Below are 13,156 nucleotides of genomic sequence, written 5' to 3'. Positions count from 1 at the left end.
TAAATCACCCTGAAACCAATGGAGGGGCTGGGTAGAAGTTGCAAAGCTGCCATGGCAGCATCTGGGAGAAGCTCTGATGAAGAGGAACAGAAGAAAGCAGTGTAAGTTCTTAGCTCTACTCTACCATTCCCCATTGGAGGGCTGGAGGAGGTGCAGAAGCATTCTCAGCAAAAGATGAGACAGGCTTCTAGTGCAGAAAAATGTTAACAAGAAAAAGGGAACTGACAGAATGAGAGTGTATTATAAGTTATCCATCAATTATGTATATTAACAAAGTTAAGAGATTATCCAAAAATAAATGAACATAACCCCTGGTTTTCAAACACCTAGGAGGTGTGGCAAATTATATTCTAACCTAAAAAGAGTCTGTGACAGAAATAAATTGATGAACAAAAAAGTCTCTTATGGTTTAGTTCCCTCCCTAACTTTTTTTTTCTTCCCCTCCCCCATGGTCTTCTGTTAAGTTTCTCAGGATCCACGAAAGAGTAAAAACATATGGTATCTGTCTTTCTCTCTATGACTTATTTCACTTAGCATAACACTCTCCAGTTCCATCCACGTTGCTACAAAAGGCCATATTTCATTCTTTCTCATTGCCAAGTAGTATTCCATTGTGTATATAAACCACAACTTCTTTATCCATTCATCAGTTGATGGACATTTAGGCTCTTTCCATAGTTTGGCTATTGTCAAAAGTGCTGCTATAATCATTGGGATACAAGTGCCCCTATACATCAGCGCTCCTGTATCCCTTGGGTAAATTCCTAGCAGTGCTATTGCTGGGTCATAGGGTAGATCTATTTGTAATTTTTTAAGGAACCTCCACACTGTTTGCCAGAGTGGCTGTACCAGTTTGCATTTCCACCAACAGTGCAAAAGGGTTCCCATTTCTCCACATCCTCTCCAGCATCTACAGTCTTCTGATTTGTTCATTTTAGCCACTCTGACTGGCGTGAGGTGATATCTCAGTGTGGTTTTGATTTGTATTTCCCTGATGAGGAGTGACATTGAGCATCTTATCGTGTGCCTGTTGGCCATCTGGATGTCTTCTTTAGAGAAGTGTCTATTCATGTTTTCTGCCCATTTCTTCACTGGATTATTTGTTTTTCGGCTGTGGATTTTGGTGAGTTCTTTATAGATTTTGGATACTAGCCCTTTGTCTGATAGATCATTTGCAAATATCTTTTCCCATTTCATTCGTTGCCTTTTAATTTTGTTGATTATTTCCTTTTCTACTATAGTCAAATGCCTGGGTGGCAGTTGGTTAAGCGTCTGACTTCAGCTCAGGTCATGATCTCACGATTCGTGAGTTCAAGCCCCACATCAGGCTCTGTGCTGACAGCTCAGGGCCTGGAGCCTGCTTCGGATTCTGTGTCTCCTTCTCTCTCTGCCCCTCCCCCGCTCATGCTGTGTCTCTCCCAAAAATGAATAAACATTGATAGTTCTAATAGTAATGTTCCTACAAATATTATTAGATGAAAAGTAAGATGAACGCCACAATTAGCTCAGGACAATACCGTTCATGCAGTGATAAAATTACAAAGGAAAATAAATCTGCTTAACTAAAAATTTAAAGTATCACATTGACAAACAGTGCAGGAATTATTTGGTCATGCACATGTGCAGATGTGGCCTTGTAAGACTACCAAATATTTGTGGCAGCTAGACTTCTCAGGAAAATACTGTATCATAGTCCTAAGCAAACAAAAAATGGATTTATTTCAGCATTTCCAAATATCAATTTTAGTAACCTTTAACTTATTCAACTGACTATTAGTAAAGAGCTCTTACTGACATGTGAAAATAATTCTAGGTATTTGAATTTCATAGCATAACCTCTTAGGACCAAAGAAAAGACGTGCATTTAAAAATTACTATGCAAGTTCATCAGAAGAAAATTCCTGGCTGGGAACCACAGAATGAACTTTGTTAAATTCACTCCTTTCATTCTTTTGCTCAGAATGCTTCCACACACACATTTTAAAAATGGAATGCCTTCCTTCTTCCCTTCTATCTTTCTTAACGTTTGCTTTTTTCAAGGCTCAATTCTAGTTTGCCATATTCCACAAGGATTTATTTAATTTGGGTCCCTTGGTAGAAAGCTTCACTGTACTTAGAAACAATACCATATAGTTTCTTTATACATGTTCGTTTTCTCTTCCCACTTCGAAACTCAACCTCTGGAAAACAAGGACCATTCAAGTATAGAGTAGCAGAAAATACTTGGAATCTGCCAGACTTGCTTGAGTCTAAATCTTAGCCCTTCCACTTAGCAGAATTATGAGTTAGGGTGATTTATTTTATGAGTCACCATGTTTCCTCATAAATGGCAATACCACTATCAACCTTGCAGGATATTTGTAAGGATTTAGTGAAATAATAATCAGGGACTGCTTTAATCACATCTTCCTTCTTTTTATTATTATATCTTCAACACCAACAGCTAAGATTGCTTTACAGATGTAATAGGTACATGATAAAATCTTATTGTGATAGACTGATTGGTACTTGATGCAACTATCTGCAGGACTGAAAAATCTGTCTCATGACATAGAGCAATACAAAATAAAGTGCATAAAACATGGCAGAAAAATGTTTGTTGAATACATTAACTCAACCAGGAAATCATTGTTTCTGCATTCCAGGCTAAGAATATTTCCACATTTTCATATATCTAAAAAGTCCTCCAGACTGAGATTAAAAAACAAAAGCTTCCCACTATTTATATACTACGGATTTTAACTTGTTCCTATAACAATTAAAATAACTGATATAACTCACAACTCCCTGATTCATTATTTCTCCCTATTATGCTCATGTCCAGATCATCAGACAAGCAGACAAGTTTCCTGGAATAAATTCAACCACTGTAATAAATTCTATCATCAATAGTTTGAGCATTAACTATATTTTTCCCTCACCATAGTAAGGTATGAGAAAGAATATAATATAAAACTCACAATATATAATCAGTTCATTCTAAGTATTCCCAACTATGGACACTAAATAGTTCAGTTTCTTATATATCCACAGTATAACTGAAATGTTATCCAGAAATATAGAAATATAAAAAAGGGTTTCTAAAGGCATTTGGGGGTCTATAAGTAAACTATCTACTCAAAAATAAATGGTATAAGTTAAACAAGTCACAAACCCTACCTGCAATACAAATTTACTGGTCTATTACAGCGTTTACTTACATCTATACCCATTTATACTTACAATGAACCAGGCACTCTAAGACTTTTATGTAATTATTTCAAAAAATACTCAACAATTCTACACTAATTCCAAGGGATATATGCACTCCAATGTTTATAGCAGCATTATCTACAATAGCCAAATTATGCAAAGAGCCCAAGTGTCCATAAATGGATAAAGAAGATGTGGTATATATACACAATGGAATATTACTCAGTCATTTAAAAAAAGTACCAAAATCTTGCCATTTGCCACAACACGGATGGAGCTAGAGAGTATTATGCTAAGCAAAATAAGTCAGTCAGAGAAAGACAAATACCATATGATTTCACTCCTATGTGGAATTTAAGAAACAAAACAAAGGGGAAAAAAAGAGAGGGAAGTAAACCAAGAAACAGACTCTTAACTATAGAGAACAAACTGATGGTTACCAGAGAGGAGGTCAGTGGGGGAATGGGTCAAGTAGGTGATGGAGATTAAGATGCACTTGCTGAAATGAGCCCCAGAAATTGTATAGAAGTGTTGAATCACTACATTGTACAACTGAAACTACTACTACACTGTAGGTTAACTGGAATTTAAAAACTCTAAAAAAATTTTTTTAATTAAAAAAAAAACAAACTGAGTAACTTAAGGCTTTAATGATTTAAATGATCTGCCCAAGGTCATATCAGCTAGTATGCATGTTATAGAGGTGCCACAGTTTGAACCCCTAATAATGATATTATAAGGACAACCCATTTTAAGTAATTCTAGAGATGCCTGGGTGGCTTAGTCAGTTAAGTGGCCAACTCTTGGTTTTGGCTCAGGTTATGATCTCACAGTTCATGGGTTCGAGCCCTGCATCTGGCTCCATGCTGAAGATATGGGGCCTGCTTGGGATTCTCTCTCTCCCTCTCTCTCTGCCCCTACCCAGCTCGCACTATCTCTCTCTCAAAATACATAAATAAACTTGAAAAAAAATTAAAAAGGGGCACCTGGGTGGTTCAGCCTGTTAAGCATTTGACTTCCGCTCAGGTCATGATCTCATAGTTTGTGGGTTTGAGCCCCACATCAGGCTCTATGCTGACAGCTCAGAGACTGGAGCCTGCTTCAGATTCTGTGTCTCCCTCTCTCTCTGTCCCTCCCCACTCATGCCTGTCTCTCTCTTATCTCTCAAAAATGAATAAACGTTAAAATAAATTTTAATTAAAAATAATTCTAAAATAATAAAATGTGAATTTACAATTTTAATCACAAGCAACTATTTATTTTATAAAAAGGTTTATTAAAGTACTCACCATAGGATTATTCTAACTTACAAGAACCTGTATTTCCTTTAAAATATGACTGAACTAATAGAACTTCTATATGCTTACATATAAACTCTGATTCAAAGATATCTATGGTGAAAAACAGAACTACAATTTTATCGAAATAACATAAAATAGCTAGAGACATTTAAATGCTTAGAGAAAATAACCACTTCATACTCACCTAAATAGCTTACTCATTTATGTATGGATTTCATAATGCCTAACAACTGGTAAGACTTTTTAATGCTAATTATAATTTCAAGACACATTTAAAGATGAAAACATATAAACAGTACTCTATTACTACTTGCATTTTTACAAGACTTGATAAAAGATACATCACTTCTTTGGCTGCTACACTTTGATTTGCTGCCTAAGTGCAAAATGTATATTAAAAATACAATTAATAATATTTGGTCAAGCTTTGTTTTCCTTTCTTAGGCAAAATGGTAAAGCACTTAAACTGTTTGGCATTAATTTATGGCTTTATAGGACAAAACTGACCACTCAGTACAATTTGTTTTATTTCAGATACAACTGGATATTAATTTTCTTTAACATATTTTAACGAAGAGTTTAATCTTCAAATGAGTTCAGAAGAATAAACAATGATTAATATAAATAGCTAAATACTATTTGTTGTAGTCAGAAAAGCCAATTAATATTACAAATGAGCTCTCATCTGGTTCACCCATAGATAATATAAATGTTTTTAAACATTAAGGTTAAAATATTCAAACAGCTTTCCCCCTTGGCAATGGGTGGCATATTACCCTAAACAACACACCAGTAATCATCCATAAAGAACCAAAAGCTATACTTAAAAATAACTCTTAAGTTATCTTTGTGATTCAGTTTGTTTCCAGTTTGCATACAAACACATAGTGAAGTTTAGGACACCATCCTGTCTGAAAAAGTACTAGAATCCCAGCCTTCGATTCCGGCTCCTAATTTTATGACACGACCAATGTGTCTTTCCACCCTCCCAAACGACTAAGACTTAGTTACTTAAATCTGTAGATTTTCTGTATGAATATTTAATGACACTAATTAGTAACAAATGGGGGCAAAAATCTGTTTTTATTTTTTAAGTCTGTTCATAGGCTCAAGTCAGAATGATGTAATCAGGAATGGCAGCCATATCTATTCATTTGGGGAAAAAATTAGAATTACTTGTGAAATGAAGATGAAACAGAAGACCCTAAAGTTATACTGCTGGGATTTGAAGCAATAAAATTGAAAGAACTAATGCGTAACTGAGAAACAAATTTGGAAATCTCATTTTAAAAGTTCAGAGGCACCTGGCTGGCTCAGTCAGTAAAGCATGTGACTCTTGATCTCAGGGTTTTAAGTTGGAACCCCATGTTGGGTGTAGAGATTATTTAAAAAAAATAAAATCATAAAAAAAAAGTTCAAAGCTATCACCATAAAAAAGACAACAAATATATAAAATGAAGTTTCTCCTATTCACGCATTAGACAGTGATTAAGTGGAATTATTTAAGAAAGTCAAGTCACAAATTTTATAAATTATCTTTCTAAGATCCTACCCTTAGGATCCTACCCACCAACTGAGAGTTTAATTCCTAGGACATATAATTCAAAGAATACATCAGGCACAATATTATGTGAACATCCCTAGCCAAAATATCTTCCCTGACAGCCTCAACTCTACATATTTCAATACATAATAATTAAGTTCTCATTTCTTACTCATTATTTTATGCCAATTTTTAATCCTTTATCTTTCTCTAGGTTTATTAAATAAATTTTGTCTTCTCAGTCACATCTCAAAGGATCTATTTCTAAAACTGTCAATCACATTTATAATGTTTTCCTTGGACCTTCTCCAAATTCAGTGTATCTGACTTCATTTGTTGTGCTGGACTTTCTTGAAGTAGAGCAGATCAGGAAAGGAAAAGGTCATTGTGCTGGCTCCTGTCCTTTATGTTACCCAGTCCAAATAATCAGCCCACTATTACAAGCAATTAACTCAATCCTAGCTCTCTTCAAATCAGAAAGACACTTGAAGTAGAATTTATAAATTTTGGTTTTTTTAATAGTCTCATTAATTAAATAATGAGGTATAATACAAAGAGAATGAGTTCAGGTGTCATCTTTTATATGTGATCTAACTTCTCTGAGACAGAGTCAGTTTTCACATCTGCAAAAATAAGATTATCATCTATTTCATGGAAATATAAAAACAAAATACGACAACTTTTATTAAAAAGAACTATCGTAAGTCACAAAGTCTTAAGCAATGTTGGCATCCTTACCAGCACGTGTTCAATGAAACCAACCCCTGGGATATAGGTGCTCAATAAATGTTACTTTTCATCCCGCATGTTAGGATTGGTTTTTCCAAAGAGTATAAAAACACTCAACTACATCAACACTGGATTTCCATCTACATTATATGTCAATCACCCCATTCAGTAATATTAATAAATCCACATAAAAACTGTCCTTAAAATGTTCACCTTGCCTTTGAACCAGAAGCTGAATTGTTATAATAAACAACAATAATAGGTATTCTATCACACACTTAAGTTATATGAATCTCAACAAGCTAATGCTTACATCATATCAAAAAAAAAATCAATTCCAGGTGGATAATAAAAAAGTAAAACAATAAAGACATCAAAAGACACCTTCAAGAGAGTGAAAACAAACAAGCCACAGTAAAAAAAAACTCTGGTCTTTTCTTAAACTCTTCGTGGGGTTTTTGCAGGGCAGGGGGGACAGGTAAAAGGAAACACTTTTACTTCTCAGCAAGTTGGAACAGAAGTATGAAGGCATGCAACAGATCGCAAATGCTACTACTGAAATCACACAACCAAGAATCCCTATCCCTTGAGAGACAGCGTGTGTGTGTATAGATACACACACACACACACACACGCACACACACACGCATACTTTTTTTTTAAGATTTTATTTTTAGGTAATCTCTACATCCAACATGGGACTTGAATTCACAAGAGATGAAGAGTCACATGCTCCACCACCTGAGCCAACCAGTTGATCAATCTAGCAAATAATTTAATCTCAGCTCCTACGACACATATGATTAATAAAAGGCTTAGATCTAGAACATAAAAAGAATTCCTACACATGAGCAACAGTCTTGAGCAGGCATTTCAGAAAACAGGATAGCCAATGCTCAATGTCATTAGTGAGCAACAAAGTAAAATGCAGATTAGAATCACAAAACACAAGGTACCTGGCTGGCTCAGTCAGTAGAACATATAACTCTTGATCTCAGGGTCGTGAGTTCAAGCCCCACATTGAGCATGGAGCTTACAAAAAAAAAGAATCATAATATACTACTAAATACCCACCAGACTGGTAAAACTGGAAAAGACAAAAACCTCCCAAATGTTGACAAGAATATGGAATAACAAGAATACTGCTGATAGAAATACAACTGGTAAAAACCACTTTGGAAAATGATTTAGTTGTATCTTCTAAAGTGAATATACATATTCACTATGACCTAATAACTCTACTCCTAGATAAATAGCCACCAAACCAATGTGTACATGTATGCCAAGAAACATAAATAAAAACATTGGCATAATTCATAATACCAAAAAGTCTAAGGAATCCAAACATCTAGCAACAACAGAATGGATAAATAGTATATTCCTCCAATGGAACATTACCTAGCAATGAAAATGAAAAAAGTTACAGCTATATGCAAAAACATGGATGAATCTCACAAATATAACAATGAACAGACACAATATTAATGAAGTTAAGACATACATGCTTAGATGTAAAAGCTATTTATAAAACCAAGAAAGGGACTGCCATAAAAGAAGAGTGAGTGACTTCTTTGAGGAAAAAGAATAGGGTACCGGCCAAATCTAAGGGGTCATGAGGTGGACTTCAAGAACATTGACAATATCTTTTTTTTCTTTTACCCCTATGATGGCTACACAGATGTTAACTTTGTGATAATTCACTGAGCTACATAGTTTGGCTCTGTGCACTTTTGTGTATTTACATTACATTTCACAAAACAAAAAAATTGTAAAACAGGGAAGAAGAAAGAAAATAAATAATAAGGCCACAACCTTATCTGAAAAAATACCTAAAGTGTTGAAGTAAATGCTAAGGGCAAATGAAACACTGATAACAAACACATGAAAAGATGCTCAACATCACTAGTCAAATTAAAGCCATAATGAAAAATCGTTACACACTTGTTCAGAATGCCTAAAATATTTTTAAAACTCAAAATACCGAGCACTGGCAAGGATACAGAGCAATTAGAACACTCATACAAGGTTGGCGGGAATGCCAACGGGCACAGTCACTTTGAAAAACAGTTTGACAGTTTATTACAAAACTAAACATACCCATACCCCATATGTCACCAATTTCATTCTTAGTATTTACCCAATAGAAATGAAAACCTATGTACACACACAACTGTATGCACACAACTGTATACACACAACTTACGTTTGTAGCAACTTCATTTGTAATCATTAAAAAACAAAAACAAAACCCAAATGTCCTTCAACTGATGAATAAAGAAACTGGTATATCCATAAAATGATATATCATTCAACAAAAAGGAACAACAACAACATGCATGATCTCAAACACATGTTGCTAAGTTAACAAAACTTGACCTAAAGGCCTCCTATATGTATGATTCCATTTATATGCCATTCTGGAAAATCCAAAACAACAGAGACAGAGATAGGGGGTTTAGGGGTACAGGGTTGACTATGAAATCGTAGCAGAAGGGAATTTTGAGGAGTGATGCAACTGCTCTATATTATGATTATAGAGGTAGATACACAGTGTGCATTTGTCAAGACCCTGTATACCACAAAGAATGACCTTTACTATACACGAATTAAAAAATAAATTTTAGGGGCACCTAGGTGGCTCAGTCAATTAAGCAGCCGACTTCAGCTCAGGTCATGATCTCACCGTTCATGAATTCAAGCCCTGAATCGGGCTCTTTGCTGACAGCTCAGAGCCTGCAGCCTGCTTCAGATTCTGTGTCTCCCTCTCTCTCTGCCCCTCCCCCACTCACGCTCTGTCTCTTTCTTTCAAAAATAAATACACATTTTAAAAAGATTTTTTAATTGTTTAAAACAGTAAGTTTTAGGTGCCTGGGGTGGCTCTGTCAGTTAAGCATCCCACCTCCTGATTTCGGCTCAGGTCATTATCTCACAGTTCATGAGTTCAAGCCCTGTATTAGGTTCTCTCTCTCCCACTCGCTCTCTCTCTTCTCTCTCTCAAAATAAATAAGCATTTTATAAATAAATAAACAAACAAACAAACAAATAAATTTTAAAGAGCTTTAAAACACTGTGATCATAGCGGGCACCTGGCTCAGTCATTTAAGTGTCCAACTTTGGCTCAGGTCATGATCTCGCAGTTCCTGAGTTGGAGCCCCCCACAGCACTCTGTGCTGACAGGTCAGAGCCTGGAGACTGCTTCGGATTCTGCATCTCCCTCTCTCTCTGCCTCTCTCTCTCAAAAATAAACATTTATTTTTTTTGTTTGTTTGTTTATTTATTTATTTATGTATTTATTTTGAGAGAGAGTGAAAGAGATAGCAAGCAGGGGAGGGGCAGAGAGAGGGAGAGACAGAGAGAATCCCAGGCAGGCTCTGTGCTGTCAGTGTAGAGCCCGATGTGGGGCTCAAACTCACGAACTGTGAGATCATGACCTTAGCTGAAACCAAGAGTCAGATGCTTAAATGACTGAACCACCCAGGTGCCCCTCAAAAATAAACATGTAAAAAATTAAAAATAAAAAAAAAAAACCACTATGATCACAGCACCACCACAGATTTACAAAGCATAAAAATGCCAAAAATATCATAAAATTCCCTCAAATTCAAGAATCCTAAAATATGTATTACCTAATTACACAATGTAAATAAATTATAATGCAACTCACTTAGATATTTAACTATAATAAACACTACTGATAACATTAAAGTTGCACTTAGTGAACATTTTATACATACGTTTTAATCTTCCAAACAATCATATAAAGTAAAATTTATTTCAGCTTTACCAATGAGGAAACAAACTCAGAAAGAGTAAAGAAATCTCTTACCCATGCACACACACGTAGTAAGTGGTAAAGCTGAAGTTTAATCCCATTGCATCTGAGTCTTTCCATGCCCATTTTCTTTTCTCTATATTGTTTCTTAAAAGCTTTTGTAATTCCTTAATGAGTAATGTTTTTCTTTACATTATTTGAAAATGTGTTATTTCCTAAATTTATAAATTTAAAATGAATTATGAATATTTTATATTGTCCAAGTACCCACATACTCATGATCATATAAAATGAAGTTAAAATATGCAGCCTCTGCCCTCAAGATGTTTATAATCTAATTGGTGGCACACATATGACAAACAAGGTAGGCAATTTTAAAAATCAAAAATCAGCTGAATGGGCAGTTGGGGAGGAAAACATTGCTGTGAGTGCCTCATAATAATAAAATAATTCTAATTGCTTCCTCCTGTCTCTTGCATTACCACTGTCATTCATTGCACTTATATATAAGCATGTGTGTATATACAGACACACATAAACAAACATACTCAAATATAATATTGCTATTAGACTTATCTGTTAGAATAAGAACAAAAATGTAAGTTTTTATTCTGTCTTAACTTATTTCTTCTCTTATGCTCTTCCTTTCCTTTTTTACATCTTAGCTTCTGACCTATTTCATTTTCCTTGGCTCTAAAAGAACTTCTTTTAACACTTCTTTCAAGGAAGGTCTACTGACAAACAATTCCTTTTTTTTGTTTGTTTGTCTGATAACCTTTATTTCTCCTTCACTTTTTTTTAAATGTTTATTTTGAAAGAGAGAGAGCGCACGCAAGCACTAGCAGGGGAGGGGCTGATAGAGAATCCCAAGCAGGTTCGACGCTGTCAGTGCAGAGCCTAATACAGGGTTCGATCTCACAAACCACAAGATCATGACCAGAGCTGAAACCAGGAGTTGGATGCTCAACCGACTAAGCCACCTGGGCGTCCTGACTCAGTTTTAAAAGATAATTTTGCAAGGTGCATTACTCTAGGTTGGTGGGTTTTTTCACTCATCATCTTATATTACACACCATTCTCTTCTTGTTTGTGTGGTTTCTGAGGAGAAGCCAGATATATATAATACTTGTCTTTGCTCCTCTATAGGTAAGGTATTTTTCCCCCTCCGGCTGCTTCAGGATTTTTTATCTTCAATTTCCTGTAATTTGAAAATGATATGCCTAGGCATAGTTTTTTGAGCATTTATCCTACTTAGTGTTCTCTGAGCTTTCTGGATCTTAGGTTTTGTTTCTGATGTTAATTTGGGGGAAATTCTCACTTGTTACCATTTCAAATATTTCTTCTGTGCCTTTTTCTCATTCTTCTCTTTCTGGTATTTCCATTATGCAAGCGGTACAACTTTTTTCTTCTTTTTTCTTTTGAGAGAGAGCCAGAGAGAGAGCACAAGCAGGGGATGGGCAGAGAGAGAGAGAGAGAGAGAGAGAGAGGATCACAAGCAAGCTCTGCACTGTCAGTGCAGATCCTGACATGGGGTTCAAACTCACAAACTGTGAGATCATGACCTGAGCAGAAATCAAGAGTCGGACACTTAACCAACTGAGCCACCCAGGCGCCCCTGTGGTATACTTTTGTAGTCATCCCATAGTCTTTCGATATTGTTCTGGTTTTTTGTCTGTTTCCAGTCTTCTTCTCTTTGGTTTTCAGTTTTCAAGGAGTCTATTGGTGTATCTTCTCGCTCAAAGATTCTTTCATCAGGGGTATCTAATCTATTAATAAGCCCATCAAAGGTATGCCTCATTTCTGTTAGTGTTTTTTTGTCTAGCATTTCTTTTTGGTTCTTTCTCAGAATTTCCATCCCCCTCCTCGCCACTGCCCATCTGATCTTGTATGTTGTCTACTTTATCCATTAGCATCCTTAGCATATTAATCACAATTGTTTTAAATTCCCAGTCTGATCATTCCAACATCCCTGCCATATCTGAGCCTGGTTCTGAGGCTGGCTCTGTCTCTTCCAACTCTGTTTTCTGCCTTTTAGTATGTTTTATCATTTTTTTTTCTTGATAGCTAAGGCATGATGGACTGGGAAAAAGGAACTACTATAAATAGGACTTAAGCAATGTGGTGGTGAGGTGTGGGGGTTGGTAGCACATTTTATAGTTCTATGATTAGGTCTCAGCCTTTTAGACAGCCTGTGCTTCTAAACTATGAACTTCACATGTGCTTCTCAGTCCCTCCCTCCTCCTCTTAGGTGGGGCAAGATGGTTAGAGTGGGCTGAAGTTATGTTATTTCCCTCCTCACACACAGAAGGCCTGAGCAGCTGGAATTGAGTATTTCCCTTCCCCTGCATCAGGTAGGTTCTGATAAACTCCAGCAGTTTAGGCTCTGATGAAATAGTTTCTCCTGAGGGTAGGCCTTATTAAGAACAGAATGCACTGGTATATTTCAAAACTGTTCCATTTCCCTTTCCTCTGCCAGAAACAAGAGGGGATTTTTCTCTAATATTCACTAGAGAATCTCGTAGAGGTGCAAGAGGTAACACACAAAAAAGTGTGGGGGCCCTCAATGACTGGTTCCTCCATGGAGTTTTAAACTCTCAGAGTTGTCCACACTGAGCCTCC

The 13,156-nt window shown here is 36.0% G+C and overlaps 1 protein-coding gene across 1 annotated transcript in view; it reads right to left on the bottom strand.

Moving 5' to 3' along the window:
- The window catches only part of MNAT1 (MNAT1 component of CDK activating kinase), a 217,503-nt gene that overhangs the window by 113,455 nt on the left and 90,892 nt on the right, over positions 1–13,156 (bottom strand). The gene's annotated exons all lie outside the window — the stretch shown is intronic.

The sequence above is a fragment of the Panthera pardus genome, unplaced genomic scaffold (genome assembly GCF_024362965.1).
Source record: "Panthera pardus isolate Hobbes unplaced genomic scaffold, ASM2436296v1 HiC_scaffold_24, whole genome shotgun sequence".
Lineage (NCBI taxonomy): Eukaryota > Metazoa > Chordata > Mammalia > Carnivora > Felidae > Panthera > Panthera pardus.
The sequence above is the reverse complement of the archived record's forward strand: the minus strand, read 5'-3'. Positions and strand labels throughout refer to the sequence as shown.